Source organism: Cavia porcellus, unplaced genomic scaffold, assembly GCF_034190915.1.
Source record: "Cavia porcellus strain 051 isolate PalLab524CR breed Dunkin Hartley unplaced genomic scaffold, mCavPor4.1 scaffold_10, whole genome shotgun sequence".
Classification (NCBI taxonomy): domain Eukaryota; kingdom Metazoa; phylum Chordata; class Mammalia; order Rodentia; family Caviidae; genus Cavia; species Cavia porcellus.
In genome coordinates, this window is record NW_026947493.1 from 29,595,038 (window position 1) to 29,613,647 (window position 18,610).

The 18,610-nt window shown below is 35.4% G+C and overlaps 1 protein-coding gene across 15 annotated transcripts in view; it reads left to right on the top strand.

The window, feature by feature from the left end:
- Positions 1-18,610, top strand: part of Fhit (fragile histidine triad diadenosine triphosphatase) — a 1,402,288-nt gene that overhangs the window by 197,396 nt on the left and 1,186,282 nt on the right. The window contains exon 3 of one of the 15 annotated variants that reach the window (XM_063257172.1): positions 12,540-12,591. The exons of 13 other annotated variants lie outside the window; for them this stretch is intronic. The gene's annotated coding sequence lies outside the window, so the exon portion shown is untranslated. Of the gene's footprint in view, positions 1-12,539; positions 12,592-18,610 lie in introns of those variants that run through there. One more of the 15 variants, XM_063257173.1, reaches the window with a different exon arrangement.

An 18,610-nucleotide genomic window follows, 5' to 3' on the forward strand; every position in this document is an offset into this window, starting at 1 on the left:
TGATCATTGGGAATATATGATTTGTGATTATTTTCTCCTACTGTAGATATTCATCCACTTCCTTATTTTTCCTCTTCTTGCTGTGTGGTTCATTGAAAATCACCAAGAGCTATTTGTTACCTGGAGGTAGTTTTGGAAGACAAAAATGGTTTACTACTTTACTTTGAATAACATATGGGTGCCTATAAAGGAGAAGAAATTCAAATGAACTTCCAATGAGTTTTTTATTATTAGGTTACTGAAACATATACAAATGTAAAAACTAGCTGTTAGGTAATATATATATATATATATTTTTTTTTAAATAGGAAATGAGAATGCATTTACAAACTAAATGCAATCAAAATGACAAAACCAAATTCAAACTAGCAACATTGATGTAACATGATGGATGATATTATTTTGTTCAAACATAATCATCACTGGAAATATCAATGTGAGATATCTGTTATGACAGAGATTCCGTATAGCTTGCATGCCTGTATTCGCTTGAACAATATTATGACTCAATTTCCCTAACATTTTCAGTTGCTGCTACTGGAGCAGTTAATTTGTATCCCACTCCTATTCTGAGGATTTTGGACATGAAAGCATTATTTAAATATTAAATCTGCTTCTTTTATCTTTGGTTTCTTATCTTTGTGATAAGATCACACTGCAATTACAAATCCAATATAAACCCACATTCAGGTGCTGGTGCCTTTAGGTGCCATGTTGCTGCTCCAGAATATATCTAGAACACTTTTAATGAATGTTTTCTGAACAACAAAAGTAGAAGGCCTTATTAGGAACATGCACCAAGAACATGTCTAAATACTCAATGAAACATGAATGAGTCAGTAGTCCCCCTTATGTGGACAGGACTTCAATTCCCCTTGCTCAGCGTGCTTGTATAATGGAATAGTGCATGTCTCCCTCCCTGTCTTTATTCGGATCATTGTTCAGAGTCATTGCTGTGAGAAAGCCTCCTCTCATTTTCCTGCTGAGGAAATCCCATCAGCTTATTCTGCCATGTTTTCTTCAGAGCATCTGTCGCTGCCTGGCATCATTATTTGCTTGCTTTTTTTTGTTTGTTTCCACTGTTAGAAGATAAGCTCTATTGACAGTGGATCTGGATTTACTTACCATTGAACTTCCAGTGCCTAACACAGTAACTAGCTGATAAAGATCTATTGAACTAAAGAATAATGTCTTTTTTCTGTAACATCCCTACTCCCAGTCTCCACCTACATAAGACTCATTTTAAACCTGTCCTCATTTAAGCCTGTGTCTCCTCTGTCTCTGCTTGCAACATCTAAAGTCTTCATTGGGACCCCTATTTACTCATGGGTACTTCTTGACATCTATATCTATATATCTATATCTATATCTGATTTGCTCATTTATTTTTTGTATCTGTGTTTGACTGACCTCCATAATTCCCCAGTATCTGGCATGAATATGTAAATGTAATGAAACTGTAGAGTACTTGGTTCTAAATATCATTTGTTTCTGTTCCACACTGTTCTGCGGAGTGGCCGGCATGTGTTAGGAACTTGATGAGGGTGAATGGACAGTGGGCAATAAAAAACACAGTAAGCTTTGGAGACTGAATTCTCTATAGCCAACCTGATACTAATACTTTAATAGGAAGAAATTAATTTTAGTTTAATGAATTTTTGTGATCCCTGATATGTGCTAGGTCATAGTTAGAGGTTGTAGTGGCCTTTAAGTTCAGAAACTGATAGAAAAGATGGAGGGAGAGAGAGAGACAGGCAAAAATAATATGTGTTTGTTAAGTCATTCTTTCACTTATTTATTCTTTCTTCAGATTTGGAGTAGTGTGTGTTTCCTACTACATTCAGGAAACAACTGAGATAGGCCCTGTCAATAGACTAGTCTTAGTCAAAAAGAGAGACAGAAATGATCCTAATTATGGCTGTGCTTAAAACAACAAAATAAAGGAATGCAGAGGTGTAACAATGTTGTGTAAAGTTCCCTGATCTGAGGCAAGGAAGATCCTCTCTGTGGCAAGATATTGAACTCCAGGAATATGTGGCGTTAAACAGGGGAGTAGTATATATGCAAGAAGACCTGCAGCATACTATGGTAAAACAGAGGGACTCCAAAGTACCCTAAGAGAATGGTTCTCCAGAGAGCAATTCTGTCTGTAGGTCTGCAAATTCATGAAATGTTTTCGCTGGCCTTGAGGGATGACATGTTGCTGACAAGTCTGTGGAAGTGGAGGGTATTATGTTGCTCACCAAGAAACCAGGGAACTTGTAGGTCCGCTTTGGGAATGGTGCGGGGAAAGGGAAATGCTAACATGCCGGGTTTGTAAGGATTGGGAATGGTTCAGGGAAGAGAAATGACAAGGTTTGTAAGGAATCTGTCCGTAGAATAATCATAATGATGAAATACTGAAATGTCTGAGGACTGTGAGTCACACATTCTGAACATTTATTGGTTGAAAATGAAAGCTTGTAATGTTTAAAAGGTTAATAGTGTATAAAGAATCAACTAAGATAATTCTTAGTTGATGTCACTATTAACATTCCATCAATTAAAGATCTTTATCATTAGCACTGTATGTCAGCCTTTTAAAACAACTTATCACATGGAATCACAGATACCTTTTTCAGGAAAAAAATGAAGATAATTTGTTAGAAAAACATTACAAATTATATTGAGTTGACATCACTCAATTACAACTACATTACTAAATTACACCCGTTCAGCTGAGAGCTGGGAGACTTTATTAGCAGAGCCTCCATTAGAGCTAATGTGAAATACAGTTGCAAAGTTCTTTGAATCCATTGGACATTCTGTAGAATGTGTTTTTCCTTTGGGGACTGCTCTTGGGACTCACAAGGTGAGCTATAAGAACTTTACTACTCCTGGTGCTTGGGGAAACTACATCAATGTTGTTTATTCTTGCAGGCTGTGACGTCAGCAACTAGCTGTGCAGAGAGAGCATGTTCAGATGTTTGTTTTCCAGCCTGCAAGTGGCTAATCTCAGCCAGAGCGGCACTTCAGAGCCACTCCTTTCCCAGGGTTTGCTTATCTGCGGTTGTTTTCATTGCCCAGTGATTATGCTCATTGTCCATAGCCACCCCTGCTTATTGAGTTGGAACCTGTGCCAGTTTCTAATTGTTTCCTTCAAATTGGGTTTAGTCTGGATGCTGACTCCTGTCTAGTAATTTCTCCCCTTTGTATTGTGCCTGCCTTGCCCTCCTCCCTCATTACTTTCATGGAGTAGCAGAGAAGTTGTGGGTTTGATCCATCAAGTCATACTAAGTCCACATGAGCTGTGCCTTTAAAAAGTAACTTGAATTTACAGCACATTTTTAAAAATCCAAGAAGTATCATTTTCTTTCCCCATCCCTTTTCCCCTCTTAGGACATACATTTTTGTGTGTGAATGCATGATGGATGTCACTTTTGTTATTTAACTGAGAACTTCTCAAGAGGCATGGCAGCTTGAAGAATTCCAGGTGTCATCTTATATTTGAAATCTCTTAAATATTTGTTTTTCAGTTTCCCAACAGCTACTCAGCTTTGAGGATGGATTTATGAGTCTTTCCCTGCTTAGGGTGGAAAGGGGGAGGTAGAAAGCGGGGAACAGGTACTTCTGGTCCTCTTTGCCTTTCTCCATGATGATTCGGTGGAATGCATTTCATAGTTTCACATTGTTCTTTTTAACATTTATCGAAGTAGCATAGCAGTTGTATAAAGCAGAACAGCATTTCAAATTTCTATTTTTGTTTACTTTGGAACCCATATTTGGTGCTTGTTATTTTTAGTATGAAGAAAAAGTTAATAGCCACATATTTCAAAAAATAATATATTGACTATCATCTAGAAGAAAGATCAGCCTTTCAAGAGATGAGGAACTCTGCCACCTTATTAAAAGTAGTGTTCATTTTTTGCACATGTCTGACAATATAGGACAGCTCAGCACTACTGAAAGTGGGATCTGTGATCTGGTGTCAATGTGTGAAAAATTAAGCAAAGAATTGGAAGTAAGGATTTAGGAAATCATGTATAAATTTAACATAGTATACTTGTTAGTTGAATTTAATAACAAATTTAGGCTTTTACTTTGAATGCCTATATTTTTAACTCATTTTTCTAGTGATTTGTTCCCATTGGATTCTGTAAACTTACCAAGCTAGGTATATTGAGGTATACAAGTGAAACACTGTGATCTTTCTTCATAGGTCTTTTGTGACCTACGAAGCCCAAGTATTAAGTCTTTCAAAGCCTTGGATATGAATCCAGGACGTGCTATTTTTTAACTGTTTGACTTGGGCCATACCAATTTGGCTAACTTCCTACTCTTTCTCCTGAAAATGTAAGGAGGTACTTATATTTCAGGATGTGGCTGGGATAAATTATAGGGGTATTATAACTTAAGCTGTAGGACCACCACATCAGAGTTCAGCTAAGTTTTAGTAGCTCTGGAAAAGAACTTGAATGTGGTGTTTGGTGCATAATAAAACTTTGAGCAGAATTTCTATATGCCTTATATCCTGCTTGAGGGATATTAGAAAACAAAATACAGTAATAGTCTCATTTGGGTATAATTTTATAAAACTTTCAGGATATAAATTTGAAGGAAACTTTATATTAGGCTCCAATAAAAATCATTTCTCAAAGACTTTATTTTTAGTTTTCTCGATCTTACATCTTTTAATGCTTTACAGAAGTCACTGGAACATGTGTGTAGAGAACGCCATAGAGTAAATGTCTTTCACTCTTGGTTTGATGCCATGTGACTCTTGCCCTGTCTTATGAATTTTTATTGTACTTTGGGAAAAGGGTTACACACAACAACTCGATAAATTTTCTCAAATTAGCTCCCAGAACTTTGTGCAGAAGGGCTTTAGACTTCCCCCACATATTTGCATATATTATATTTCTTCTTTGACTTAAAATTTGCATATTTTTATTCATGCAACAAACATCCATCAAGAACACTTTGAAGGTCTGTCATTTGCTAACTCAGTGGCAGTTGCTGTAGCATCTGCAAAATGGAGATATTTTAGTCAGTGAAACATACAAGCAAAAAATAATAACAGGAGAAAAAGCAGGCAATGCCTTGTACGTATTTAGGGCTCAACATCAACAACATTTTTGTTACCATCTTCTCTCCTTCATAGGTTTCTAAATACATTATTTTTTAGCATTTGGTTCTCTGATATTGAGATAGATCTCGTAATTGATGGTCACTGATGGTCATAATTGATTGTAATCACTGTAGTTAAGTAGCAGTTGGGACATAATTGTTATGGGCTGCATATGTGTGAACATTGACAGGGTCAGTGCTTAAATTCACAGGATAGATGATTATGGGTTGGAAGAAAAACCCCAGAAACAGTACTAGAGCCTGCTTAGGAGGAAGTCCTGTGCTACTGCTAACACACAAGATGGGAGGGCATGGGCTGCAATCTGCCCACTTTTTCACAGCTGGACTTGAAAGAACTGGTTGCCCAATGTCTGACTCAAAGCTTGTGCCTTAGAAATTTAAATTTTGAAAATTTAAAATATACAAAAAAGGAGAAATGATAAACACTCATGTATACAATATCCAGCTTTGATAATTATCAGCATTTTCACTTTTATTCCAATGTCCCATTTTTGTTTTCCCCTTATTTTAAAACATACCTAATATATACATATTTTCAGCTGAAAATTCTTCAGTATTTATCTCTAACTGATAAGAACATTTCTCCCTTTACTTCATGAAGTAAAAGATAATTTTTGGAGTCTTCTAATGTCCAGTCCTCATTCACATTTCCCTGATGGTTATTTCATTGTTGCTTTTAAGAATCCAAATGAGGTCCACATATTACTTTGAGTTATTGTATTGCTTAAATCACTTTTATTTTATAGTGGTCCTCTTATATACTTACTCCCGATGCTTGATTTTGGGAAGAATCATAGGAATGATTTTATCTATATGATAAACTTGACCATTTGCTCCCTTTGTTAGTATTTATTCCTTCCCGTGAAGCCCATGACTGAGGCCTCCATAACAAAAGATATATTAAATAAGCTTTTCTCTTATTAATCTAGATTCTGTAATCCAGGAGCTGTCCTAAGAATGTAACAACTCTTAAGACACTGGCAAATTTATGTGTTTTTGTGTTAGGTTTGATGAAAAAGTTAGTAGAGAAGTCTGATGAGACAAAATGAAGATAAGACTAATTAGTAGATTCTAGTGAAGATAAACTAATTAGTAGGTGCAGATGCTATTGGCCTGTTCTGCTGCTGCCAAGTTCCTCCTTATCCTTGCATGGATGATTGCAGTGTTCATTAATGATAGTTGCCTCTGGATTATAGGCTTTATTTCATTCAGCAGGATTGAAAAATGGCACTTTTCTAATTATATCATTCCTTTTGCATTTACTATATGGACTTCTGTAAGGAACTGTTTTCTTTTTTTAAAAAAAACTTTTATTAAATATATTGATTGTTTGCATTAAAAGTATTCATTATATCTGTATATATATCAAATATGTACTATTCAAATCCAGCAGCCATTTTTCTACCCTTGCTCCATAGCTGACTTCCTAATCTCTAGTAATCAGTAATCTGCTTCCAGGTTGACTTTTTGCTTTCACATATGAGAGAGAACAAATGATATTTGTTCTGTGTCTGACTTATTTCACTTAACATAAATTTTCTATTTCTGATCACTTGAATACAAATGCCAAGATTTTATTCTTCTTATGGCTGAATATTACTGCATTGTGTATATATACCACATTTTCTTTATCCATTTATCTGTTCATAGGCATGTATTTTATCTTAAGTATTGTGAGTGGCATAATAAACTTGGTTGTACCTGTGTCTCTTTGGTGTTTTTATTTCATTTCTTTTGGTACATACCCAGAAGTGGGATAGCTGGATCATATGATGGATCTATTTTTAGTTTTTTGAGAAGCTTCCAGACTATTCTCCATAATATAATAGCTTGTACTATTTATATTCCTACAAACTGTCTTTTTACTTCATATCATCTCCAGAGTTAGCTATTTTAATAATAGATATTGTAATTAGCTAATAATATTGAGCATGTTTTCATATATGTTGGCCACTTAATATTTCTTCTTTTGAGAGTTTTTGTTCAAATCATTTGCACATTTTTAAATTGAATTACTTGCTATCTCATTGATGAGTTTTTTTCCCCTTGGGTGTTAGACCCCTGTAAGATGAGTAGTTGTTAAATATTTTCTACCAGAAAAATTCTGGGAAAAAAAACTCTGTAGAGTTTTGTCTCTTTACTTGATTATTTGTCTCTTAATTGTTTCCTTTGCTGTGTAGAAAAAGTTTCTTAGTCTGATATAATCCCATTTGTCAATTTTTTAACTTTTTTTGTTTTTTTTGAGACAGAGTGTCACTATGTAGCCTCAAACCCAAGTACTGGAATAACAGGTAATTTTTGCTTTTTTTTTTTTTTTTTTTTTTTTTGTGCTTTTTGGGTCCTACACAGAAAAATCTTTGCCTGTACCAATTTCATTATGTTCCAGAGTTTTAAATCTTTACATTCAGATCTTTGATTTACCTTGAGTTGATTTTTATACAGTGTTCTATGTGTGAATAACCAGTTTCCTCAGTACCATGTAAAAAATAGGCTATTTTCCAGATAAAGGCATTAAAAGAAATCAGTGATGAAAAAGGCTTGTATTAAGTGGATTTTTTTGTTTTTTTTTTGTAATGAGCTCATGCCTGTCTACAAATTATGCATGGATGTTTCTATCTTTCAAACAACAGATACTAGTAATTGTAAATTTTTTTCATTTCTGATAAAGTAATATCAAGAATAAGAACTGTTGATTAATATTCATGATCACATACAGGTAAAAGTATCCAAAAATGTTGCTAATTAATAAATATGCAAGGGGCTCAAGTCTGGTTTTGTATAGACTTCGTATCTATCTCTTGGGAGGTACAGACTCTATGCAGTACTGCCAGTTTCAATATATAGGTGCTGAACCTTGTTTTAGTGAGCTCTGAATTGAATTGTATCATCCAAGGTCTAGCATGCACACCAGGGCAGAAATAGGAAATATGAGGGCAAAAAGGGTAGACAGAAAAAAGGCTGCCAGTGAATTTTCATTATATTCTGGATTTATGTAATGCTTACTCCCTACTGAGTTTAGGCTGGCCCTGGTCAGGTTGATTGGGCAGGTCTGGAAAGGCAAAAGTTAGCTTTTCATTGAGAATAAAATATAAGTAGTTGCTGCAGTATTCTTGCCATCAGGTTTGGAGGATTATTGCTGAATATGAAGAAGATGCCTATGAAACTATTCTGATAGTATATATACCGTATTTCATGGGTAAATATTTAATAGAAACAACAGATTCATATACATTCCCACTAACTCTAGCTCTTGGTCCACATGCAGTCTTATTAATTCTACAGAATCCTCAATTTAGTTAAAGATCAGTGACTAGAAAATTGTGTTGCCTCATTTCAAATATGGTGAGATATTAAATTTAGTGTCTAAAAAAGGAGTGATAATTTTTTATTGACATACTATTTAATAAAAAGTAGTTAGTCTAACTTAGAAATTTATTGTATTTTGAGGGACTTAATAAAACAGTTGCCATTATAGATAGGCAAAGGGGCAGTCTATCAGCTATCCATTTTTCCTAAATTGCTCTTTGTACAAAATGGCTTTTTTTTAAAACCAATTTTTTGGATCCTCAGGGGGTACTTCCAGCCCAACGTGTAAAAAAATGAGGAGGCTGAAGGGTTCTCTAAACCTGAAAGCGCTGACCTAGGTGACAGATTATAGTAGACATTGCTAAAATCACTGTTCGTCTGCACTTGTAAAGTGGTGGATATTTTAATGTAATTTGGGTCATATATGATAATCTGACTTCTAAAGTTTAATTTTTTAGAGAAGATTTTAATTTGAAGCAAGAAATCACCTTTCTTAAAGTTAAAACAGTATAGTTTTAACTTATTCTGGTAGTGATTCTATATAAACTACTGTCATTAGCAAAGGGGCTTAATTTGTGCTTTTGGAGAAAGAGGTTCCCCTTTGAAGTTTTTAAATGACTTTTCTTACTCAAGAAAAATCTAAGCATTATTCCCCAAGATTTTTAGCCACAATGTAAGAATCATTCTGATTTTCCTTTTTTGCTATTTAACTAATGTTGTTTAGCATACAAAAAAGAGCCTGAATTTCAGAACAATCTTTAAATTGGTAGTATTATTCTATTCTAAGGGCTGCAGGGCAATATGTCATCATGAGGCTAGGGATATAGCTCAGTGGTAGAGGATGTGCGTAGCATGTGCAAGTCCCTGGGTTTGATTCCCAGCCTTCAAAAACAGATAGGAAGGGAGGAAAGAAGGATGGGAGAGAAGGAGAGAGAGAAAGAAGAAGGAAGAAAGGGAGAGGGATGGAGGGAGGTAAAGATTCCCTACAAATTTTAGTGAGAATCTAGTGTACCAAGGACCAAATGTGAAGTAACTCTTGGTAAGGATTAATTCATTTTAAGACTTTTGGTGCCTTGGTCAATCTCCTAGGAAACACTTTACTATGTGTTTCATGTAATCTTTTCATAAAATATTGGAAAATTAGGCATTTCTTACTAGCAGTCACTGTAGTCTTTGTAAAATTAGTAGTGCTAGCAGCAGTAGAGCTGGCAGGAACTACTCTGAATGTTTGCTATGTGCCAGGCACCATTACAAATACTTGACATGGTTATCTCATAATATTTTGGAAATTAAGCCCCATACTACTATGTGGAATATTTCCAATATTTTGGAAATTAAGCCTCTCATCTTCATGATTTTTGCCATTTTCCCATACCAAGTTCATATCCTTTGTTTTTAAAAGGACCTTTTAAAACTATCATGGAAGAATTTCAAATGCCCACAAATGGAGAAAGTAGTGCACTGAAATTCTCTGTACCAAGCATGCAGACACAACAGGATTCTTGGGCATGCAGCCTGAGAGTGAGAGACAGCCTATGGTTTTTTGGGAGGCCAACATTTGGTTTAATGTACTACTCTCATTGTTTAGGAATTATTAATAACTTATGATAAGAGTTTTGCATTTTTATTTTCCTCCAAGGTCTGAAAATCATATAGCTAATGTGCCATTTACTTTCACCATTATCAAGATTTTTTAAAAAATTTTTTACTTTATTTGTTAATATTAAGAAGAAAAGGTAAAACAAATTTTCACAACAAAATAATGAAAAAGTAACAATTGTTGATAAATTACACATTATCTTTAGTCACTCAAGTATAAAATATGGGCATAAAGATTTCTTCAATCAATATTAGCACAATCTTTCCTATTCAGTGACTAAGTAACACTAATAGTATAACTAACTTGCATTTTTTTCTTTTCCCTTCTATCCTTTCTCTGTTCCCCTATCTTAGTTTCTTCTTTTTATTGAACAGTTTCCTCCCATTTCACAGTGACTATTGTATATTTTGAACCTTATGGTTTCACATATGTCACTGTGGTGTGATGTTTTTCAATCCTTCTGGGAAGATACACAGAAGGGGAATACCTGGGTTGAATGGGACCTCTAATCCTAATTTTTTGAGGAATCTCCACACTGATTTCCACAGTGTTTGTACTAGTCTACTCTCTAACCAACAGTTGTAAAGGGTTTCTTTTTCCCAACAGATCCAGCAGCATTTTTTATTGGTTGGTATTTTTTTAAATTAAATAATTTTTTAATGAATAAGGGAGAGGGTGAGATAAAAGGGGGCACTTACAACATAACAATACAGGTTAAAGCATGACACTTTCAGCAACCTAGTGATTCACCACCAAATAACCCGACTTAATAGTAGTTACCATAGTGTCTTTTTCTTTGAAATATTTGAATATAACTTCATATGCTATAGCATCAAACATATCAAGACTGTGTAACACCATTCAAGTGGATGAAAGCATTGTAGAGTATTTAGAACCAGCTAACAGAAAAAATGATCAATGGTTTCAATATTATCTCTTTGCCTATAACAATTTTTGTTTATACTACCACATACGATAAAATCCAGCAAGTTACAACATGATAAAATCAATGGAGACTGAAGAACCATAGTTTGGTGCGGCTTTAAGACAAGATGGTATTAAATCGGCACTAGCTGTTATTATGTCTTATTTTCTTCAGAGTAGCTGTTCATTGTATCACTGGCCATAATATCAAACAGCCCAGAATAAAGCCATTCCAATTAATGAGTGAAAATTTTATAAGGCTTCAAGGCCATATGATGGGGAATCATGGTTATCACGTACTTTTATATATTTGATGCATTTCCCACACTAGGGAAACTATTCGGAGTTCACAGATGCGAGTTTGATTTAGTCCACTTATGAGTATGGTTTCAAGTTGCGCCCATTTATTGATAAATACCTCAATGTGATCCTTCTTTATAGCTGAGTAGTACTCCATTGTATAGAAGTACCACAGCTTTTTTATCCATTCCTCGGTTGATGGACATTTGGGTTGTTTCCATGAACTGGCAATTACAAGTTGTGCTGCTATAAACATAGGTGTGCATATATTACTTTGTGTATGATGCTTTTAGTTCTTCTGGGAAGATGCCTAGTAGTGGAATAGCTGGAACAAATGGGACTTCCAATTCCAGCTTTTTGAGAAATCTCCAGACTGACCTCCACAAAAGTTGTACCAGTCTACACTCCCACCAACAGTGTAGGAGAGTTCCTTTTTCCCCACAGCCTCTCCAGCACTTGTTGTTGTTGGTTTTCTTGATCCTGGCCATCCTTTCAGGAGTGAGATGGAATCTCAGTGTGGTTTTAATTTGCATTTCCCTAATAACCAATGATGATGAACATTTTTTCATGTATTTATTTGCCATTTGTATTTCTTTCTCTGAGAAGTGTGTATTCATCTCAGATGCCCATTTTTGGATTGGGTCTTTGAATTTTGGGGGTCTGAGTTTTTAAAATTCTTTATATATTTTAGACAAAAGTCCTTTGTCTGAGGGGGAGTTCACTAAGATTTTTTCCCAATTTGTGGGTTTTCTTTTCACTATGCTGGAGATTTTTTTTTTGACTTACAGAAACTTTTTAATAAGAGGTAGTCCGAGTTATTGATTCTGGGAAGTATTTCCCGTGCAGTTTGAGTCCTGTTCATGAATTCTCTACCTACCCCTGTGTCTTCAAGGTTTCTACCTAATTTGTCTTCCAATAGATTTAGTGTTTCTGTTTTAATATTCAGATCTTTAATCCATTTAGATTTTAATTTAGTACATGGTGATAGGCTTGGGTTGAGTTTTAGTTTTCGGCAAATGTAGAACCAGTTTTTCCAACACCATTTATTAAAAAGACTGTCTTTCTTCCAGTGAACCTGCTTGACTCCTTTATCGAAGATAAGTTGGTTGAGTGTGTTTGTAGTTGTGGTTGTATCTTCTAATCTATTCCATTGATCCTCTGCTCTGTTTTGATTCCAGTACCATGTTGATTTTACTACTGTTGCTTTAGTATAACTTCAAGTCAGGGATTGTGATGCCTCCTGCCTTGCCTTTATTGCTTAAAATTGCCTTTGATATTCTAGGTCTCTTCTGGTTCCAGATGAACCTTAGGAGTAATTTCTCTAGATCTATAAGGTATGTTGATGGTATTTTTATTGAGATTGCATTGAATCTGTATAATAGTTTTGGGAGAATGGCCATTTTCACGATGTTTATTCTTCCTATCCATGAACATGGGATGTCTTTCCATTTTCTGAGATCATCTTCAATTTCTTCCTTCAGTGTATTATAAATTTCCCTGTATAGGTCTTTCACTTCTTTCGTAAGAGTAATTACTAAATATTTTATTTTTTTGGTTGCTAGTGTGAAGAGTGTGTCTTCTCTTATTTCTCTCTCTGTGATTTTGTTGTTAATGTATAAGAATGCTATTGATTTCTGAGTATTGATTTTGTACCCAGCAACATTAGTGAATTTATTTATTATATGTAAGAGTCTTTCAATGGAGTTTAGGGGGTCTTCTATGTAGAGTATCATGTCATCTGCAAATAATGACAATTTAACTTCTTCTTTTCCTATCTTTACCCCTTTTATTTTTCTCTCTTGTCTAATTGCTCTGGCTAGTACTTCCAGTAGTATATTAAATAGGAGAGGTGATAAAGGACATCCTTGTCTTGTGCCTGATTTTAAAGTAAAGGCTTTCAATTTTTGGCCATTTAGTATGATACTGGCTGTTGGTTTGTCGTAGACAGCCTTTATTATATTGAGGTAAAGACCATCTATTCCAATTTTCTGTAAAGTTCTTATCATGAATGAATGTTGGACCTTATCGAAGGCTTTTTCTGTGTCTATGGAAATGATCATGTGATTCTTACTTTTGGCTTTATTGATATGGTGGATTACATTTATTGATTTACGTATGTTGAACCATCCCTGCATGCCTGGGATGAATCCCACTGGGTCATGGTGTATAATCTTCTTGATGATTTGCTGCATCCTATTTGCCAATATTTTATTGAGGATTTTTGCCTCTGTGTTCATTAGGGAGATTGGTCTGTAGTTCTCTTTTTCGGTTGGGTCTTTCCCAGGTTTTGGTACTAGAGTAATATTTGTTTACAGGAATGACTTCGGAAGAATTGCTTCCCTTTCAATTTCATTGAAGAGTTTGAGGAGTGTCGGTATTAGGTCTTGTTTGTATTTCTTGTAGAATTCTGCAGTAAATCCGTCTGGGCCTGGGCTCTTCTTTGTATGTAAGGAATTAATTACATGTTCAATTTCATTGATAGAGATTGGGTTATTCAGCAGTTTTACATCCTCTTGATCTAGCTTTGGTACTTCATATGTTTCTAAGAATTTGTCTATTTCTTCTGTGTTATCAAACCTTTGAGAGTAGAGGTTTTCGAAATAGGTGTTGATGATCTTATGTATTTCTATTGAGTCTGTAGTGACTTCACCTTTTTCATTTCTTATTGCATGGATTTGAGCTCTTTCTTCCCTTCTTTTAATAAGACTGGCTCAATTTTATTTTTTCTTTCAAAGAACCAACTTTTTGATTCGTTGATTCTTTGGATTGTTTTCTTAGTCGCTATTGCGTTGATTTCTGCTCTGATTTTTATAATTTCCTCTCTTCTTTTGACTTTGGGCTTGACTTGCTCTTCTTTTTCTAGCTCTTTGATGTTTAGCATCATGTTATTTATTTCTATTCTTTGTGTTTTCCTAATGTGGGAGCTCAGTGCACAAATTTTCCTCTGAGGATGGCTTTCATTGCATCCCATAGATTCTGGTAAGTTGTATCTGTATTTTTGTTTGTTTGTAGATATTGCTTAATTTCTTTTTTAATTTCCTCTGTGACCCACTGATTACTCAGGAGTGTGTTATTCAGTTTCCATCTGTTTGTGGGATTTTTGCAGTATCTTTTATCGTTAATTACTAATTTCATGGCGCTATGGTCCGATAGCATGCAAGGGATAATTTCAACCCTTTTGCATTTATTTTAATACATTCTGTGAATTAATATATGATCTATTTTAGAGAACGACCCATGTACTGCTGAGAAGAATGTGTATTCTGTTGTTGTTGCGTGGAATATTCTGTATATATCTATTAAGTCCATTTGTTCACAGGTGCAATTCAGTTCTTTTATTTCTTTGTTGATTTTCTTTTTGGTTGATCTGTCCATTTTTGTCAAGGGTGTGTTAAGATTTCCTGTCAGAATTGTGTTACTGCTGATTTGGTTTTTCATTTCTGTTAGTACTTGTTTTATATAACTGGGTGCTCTGGAGTTTGGTGCATATATATTTAAGATAGTTATATCTTCCTCTTGGAGTTTTCCCCTAACCAGTATGTAGTGACCTTCTTTATCCTTTCTAATCATTATTGGCTTGAAGTTGACTTTGTCTGCAAACAGAATAGCTACCCCCACTTTTTTTTTGGGTTCCTGTTGCATGGAATGTTGTTTTCCATCCTTTGACTTTGAGTCTGTGAGTATCCTTTTGAGTTAAGTGAGTTTTTTGTAAACAGCATGTGGTTGGATTTTGTTTCTTGATCCATTCTGCCAGTCTGTTTCTTGTAGTTGGTGTATTGAGACCATTTACATTAATAGTAAGAACTGTTATAAATTGGTTTATTGTTGACATATTATCTTTCTGGTGTTGCATGTTTATCTTTCTGCCCTGTTCAACTGTCTGCTTTGTTTAGTGGTTTTTTCCTAAATGTATCTAGGCTTTCTTGCAGTATTCTTTGCAGGGTTGGCTTGATGATCATGAAGTTTTTCAGCTGATCTTTGTCATGGATGTATCGTATTTCTCCATCAAATTTGAAGGACAGTTTTTCAGAGTTCATCAGCCTAGGTTGAAAATCATTTTCCTTTAGGATCTGAAATACATCACTCCATGCTCTTCTTGACTTTATTGTTTGTGTTGAGAAGTCTGCTGTAATTCTGATAGGTTTTCCTTTATAGGTGATTTGTCTTTTCTCTCTGACAGCCTTTAATATTCTATTCTTTTGTTCAATTTCTGAGATGGTCATTATTATATGTCTGGGTATAGATTTATTTTGGTTGTGACTATTTGGAGATCTATATGCTTCATTGATCTTGATATCAGTTTCCAATCTCATGTTTGTGAAATTTTCAGCTATTACTTCTCTAAATATCTTCTTGACATCCTTTATGTTGTCCCCTTCTTTTTCATTCATCCCTATCAATCTTATGTTGTTTCTCTTTGCGTCATCCTGTAGGTGTTGAATTGTTATTTCCTGATTTCTTGTTATTTTTAAAAGATCTTTTCTTTCCTGTTCACTTGTTGCAATTTTGTCTTCAAGGTCTGAGATTCTATCTTCACATTCATTGAGGCGGTTTTTACAACTTTCAATGGAGTTTTTGATTTCCTGTATATCTCTTTGCATCTGTTTTATGTATTCTGTTTGCTTCCTATACTGTTCATCCAGGGATTCTATCCTTCTGTTTAGTTCCTCTAATTTTTTAACTGCCTCTTCTTTAGCTATGTTTAGCATCTGATTCATTTCTTTTATCAATTCTTCTTTCATCTGAGAGAATATTTCTAGTTTGAATTCCTTCAAGGCTTCCCATACTTGCTTCTTTTTTTCAGTTACCATTATTTCAGGTATTTCAGTCACGTGGCATGTATTTTCTTCTATGCACATGGCTCCTGGACTTTCTTGGGATGGGCTGGATGTTTGAGATTGCATTTTAGACTTTTGTTTTGTCATTTTCCTGTATGTGGAAGCTTCAAGTGTTGTTCCAGGTGTGGGAGAGAGATCCACCAGCCTGGGATGGGGTACCCTGAGATGTCCCCACTCACTGGACCCAGCAGGGAACTATAGCCTGCTCCTCAGGCCAGGAAGAGTGTCTCCTCAGGCTGGGCGGAGCTCCCAGCCACCACTGCCACAGTCTCTGATCTGGCCTGGTCCCTGGGTCTGGTGGGGAACTGGCCTGAGTCCCCAGGTTAGGGCGAAAGTTCCCGCAGGCTGGGCGGAGCTCCCAGCCGCAGCTGTTACTCTCACCCTTCCAGCCTGGTCTCTGGTCCAGTGGAGAGCCTATCTGGTCTCCCAAGTCAGGGAGAAAGTTCCGGCAGGTGGTGGTACAAGCGCCTCCGTCACTACTTTCTTTCGCCGCCCGGATCTCGCTGGAGTTTTATTCTCTCCCCCACGTATTACACCGCATCAAACTACACCTCTGCCGAGTCACTGGCCAACACTCTGCTTCTCCCCAGCCGCCCAGGCCACAGGCAGCAGCAGCCACCACCGACTGAGGAGCCGCAGCCCTGTTTTATTGGTTTTTTTTTTTTTTTTTTTTCTGTTTTATTGTTAAATGTACTCAGTCTTCAGTTAATGAGATGTTGAGTAGCAAGCTTCTCCAGCAAACGAGCTTTTTCCATTATCAAGATTTTTGGTACTATCTCTTAATCTTTTTTTTTTTTCCCTGCCTCATTTCTTTCTCTTGCTTTCTGTCTTCTGAAGTTTTTGTTTTTTTTTTTTTTTTTAATTGAAGATGTCTTAGCTTTCTTCTCATGTCTTCCGAACAGGGATCTAAAATTATAGACATGTTTGTGCTTAATCACAATGCCATTATTGCATCTAATAAAATAAACTGTAATTGGTATTATGTAATTCTGCTCCACTGTGTAACTTCCTTATCTGTCTGGAAAATATCATTCACTAGTTTTCTTTATTTTCAAATTCAAAGAAAGTCTGCACATATATTACATAACATATACTGTATCCCTAAATCTCTTAACCTAGAAAGAGCCTGCCACCATGCCTATTGACTTGTCACAGAAAAATTAAAAGGTGTGTTTTCCCTTGGGAGGTAACACACTTTGCCTTCTTGGAGCATCACTTAGCTTGTTCTTCCATCCTTCTTATTTCTATAATAGAAATTATCTCCAGATTTGATTTATATATGTATTCTTGTCAAGAGTGCTTCACTGAGGATACGATTTGTGCTGCATTCATCTGCAAGTATCACTGATAGTGATGCTAAGATTAATTAGATTTGGCACGTGTTTCATTTTAAAGTTCCACTGTAAATTTTCATGAAAAGGTGACATATTGATGATTGTTACCTATATTGTTTACTTCATCAAGTAAAAATCAAACATGATTGCAAAAATCATGTTTTGTAATTGTTATTTTTTATATTTATCATCTAGTTTTAAACATTTTTTTAAATTTAAAATTTTTCTTTTCTCCTCAGAACTTTCCCTTATAACTAGGATGATTTGGAACTCACCTTTTCTTTTCCTTCACTTGGTCCTAAGTGCTAATGGTAACTAACTTGGTGTGCTAATTATATTTCTTTTAGTATGCTTGGAATTTAATGTATAATTATTAAAAAGAAAATCACCCATGTACCTTGTAATAGTGTCTGATTTTCTTCTGGTAGTATATTTTCTAGGCTTTGGGAAACACTCTTATTTTCCTTGCTTTGTAGATAAAAACTGATGTATAAAGAAGCCAAGCAGTATTCCTTCATGGAGCTTGGAGTGGAATACATTTTAATGTATGTGTTTGATGCCAGAGCTGAGCATCAGCACTGTAAGATCCTAGAGTTTTTCTAAGTGGCAAATATTTCTACTTTAAAAAAAAAAAAGGCAGGCTAATCTTCAAGATACAACCACAAAAGTAAGTTTGTAACTGCAAGTCTAGGAGAAAGCTCAGAACTGAAAGATAATTGATCTGAGTCCTCACTTTCAGCAGGTGCCGCCTCTGCAGCCACTGTGATTTATTGTACTCATAGATCTAAATCAATAATTGAAGTATATTAAAGCCTAGATTGGCCTAATAAACTTCTCAAACTTTCCAAACGGTGCTTTTGTAGCACTTTGGATGAACTACTTGTTTTCCTCTTTTCTGAATTATTCTTCATATTTTAAATCTCATGTTTAGATGACAGTAGATAGGAACCATTATCCTTATTTTTAGAAATGAGGAGCTGTTACAGGACAGCCTAGTCCAGAGTTCTTAGGCAAGTTACTGCACAGCCCTCTGAATCACAAGGAAACTCCTGTAGTGCCCTGGAGGAGCCTCTGTACTACAATCCAAATACTTGGTTCTATGTAACTTTAAATTTTAAACATTGTATTTAACATTTCTTTTGATTTGCCTGTGAACAGCAGTGAGATGAAAAGTCACTGTG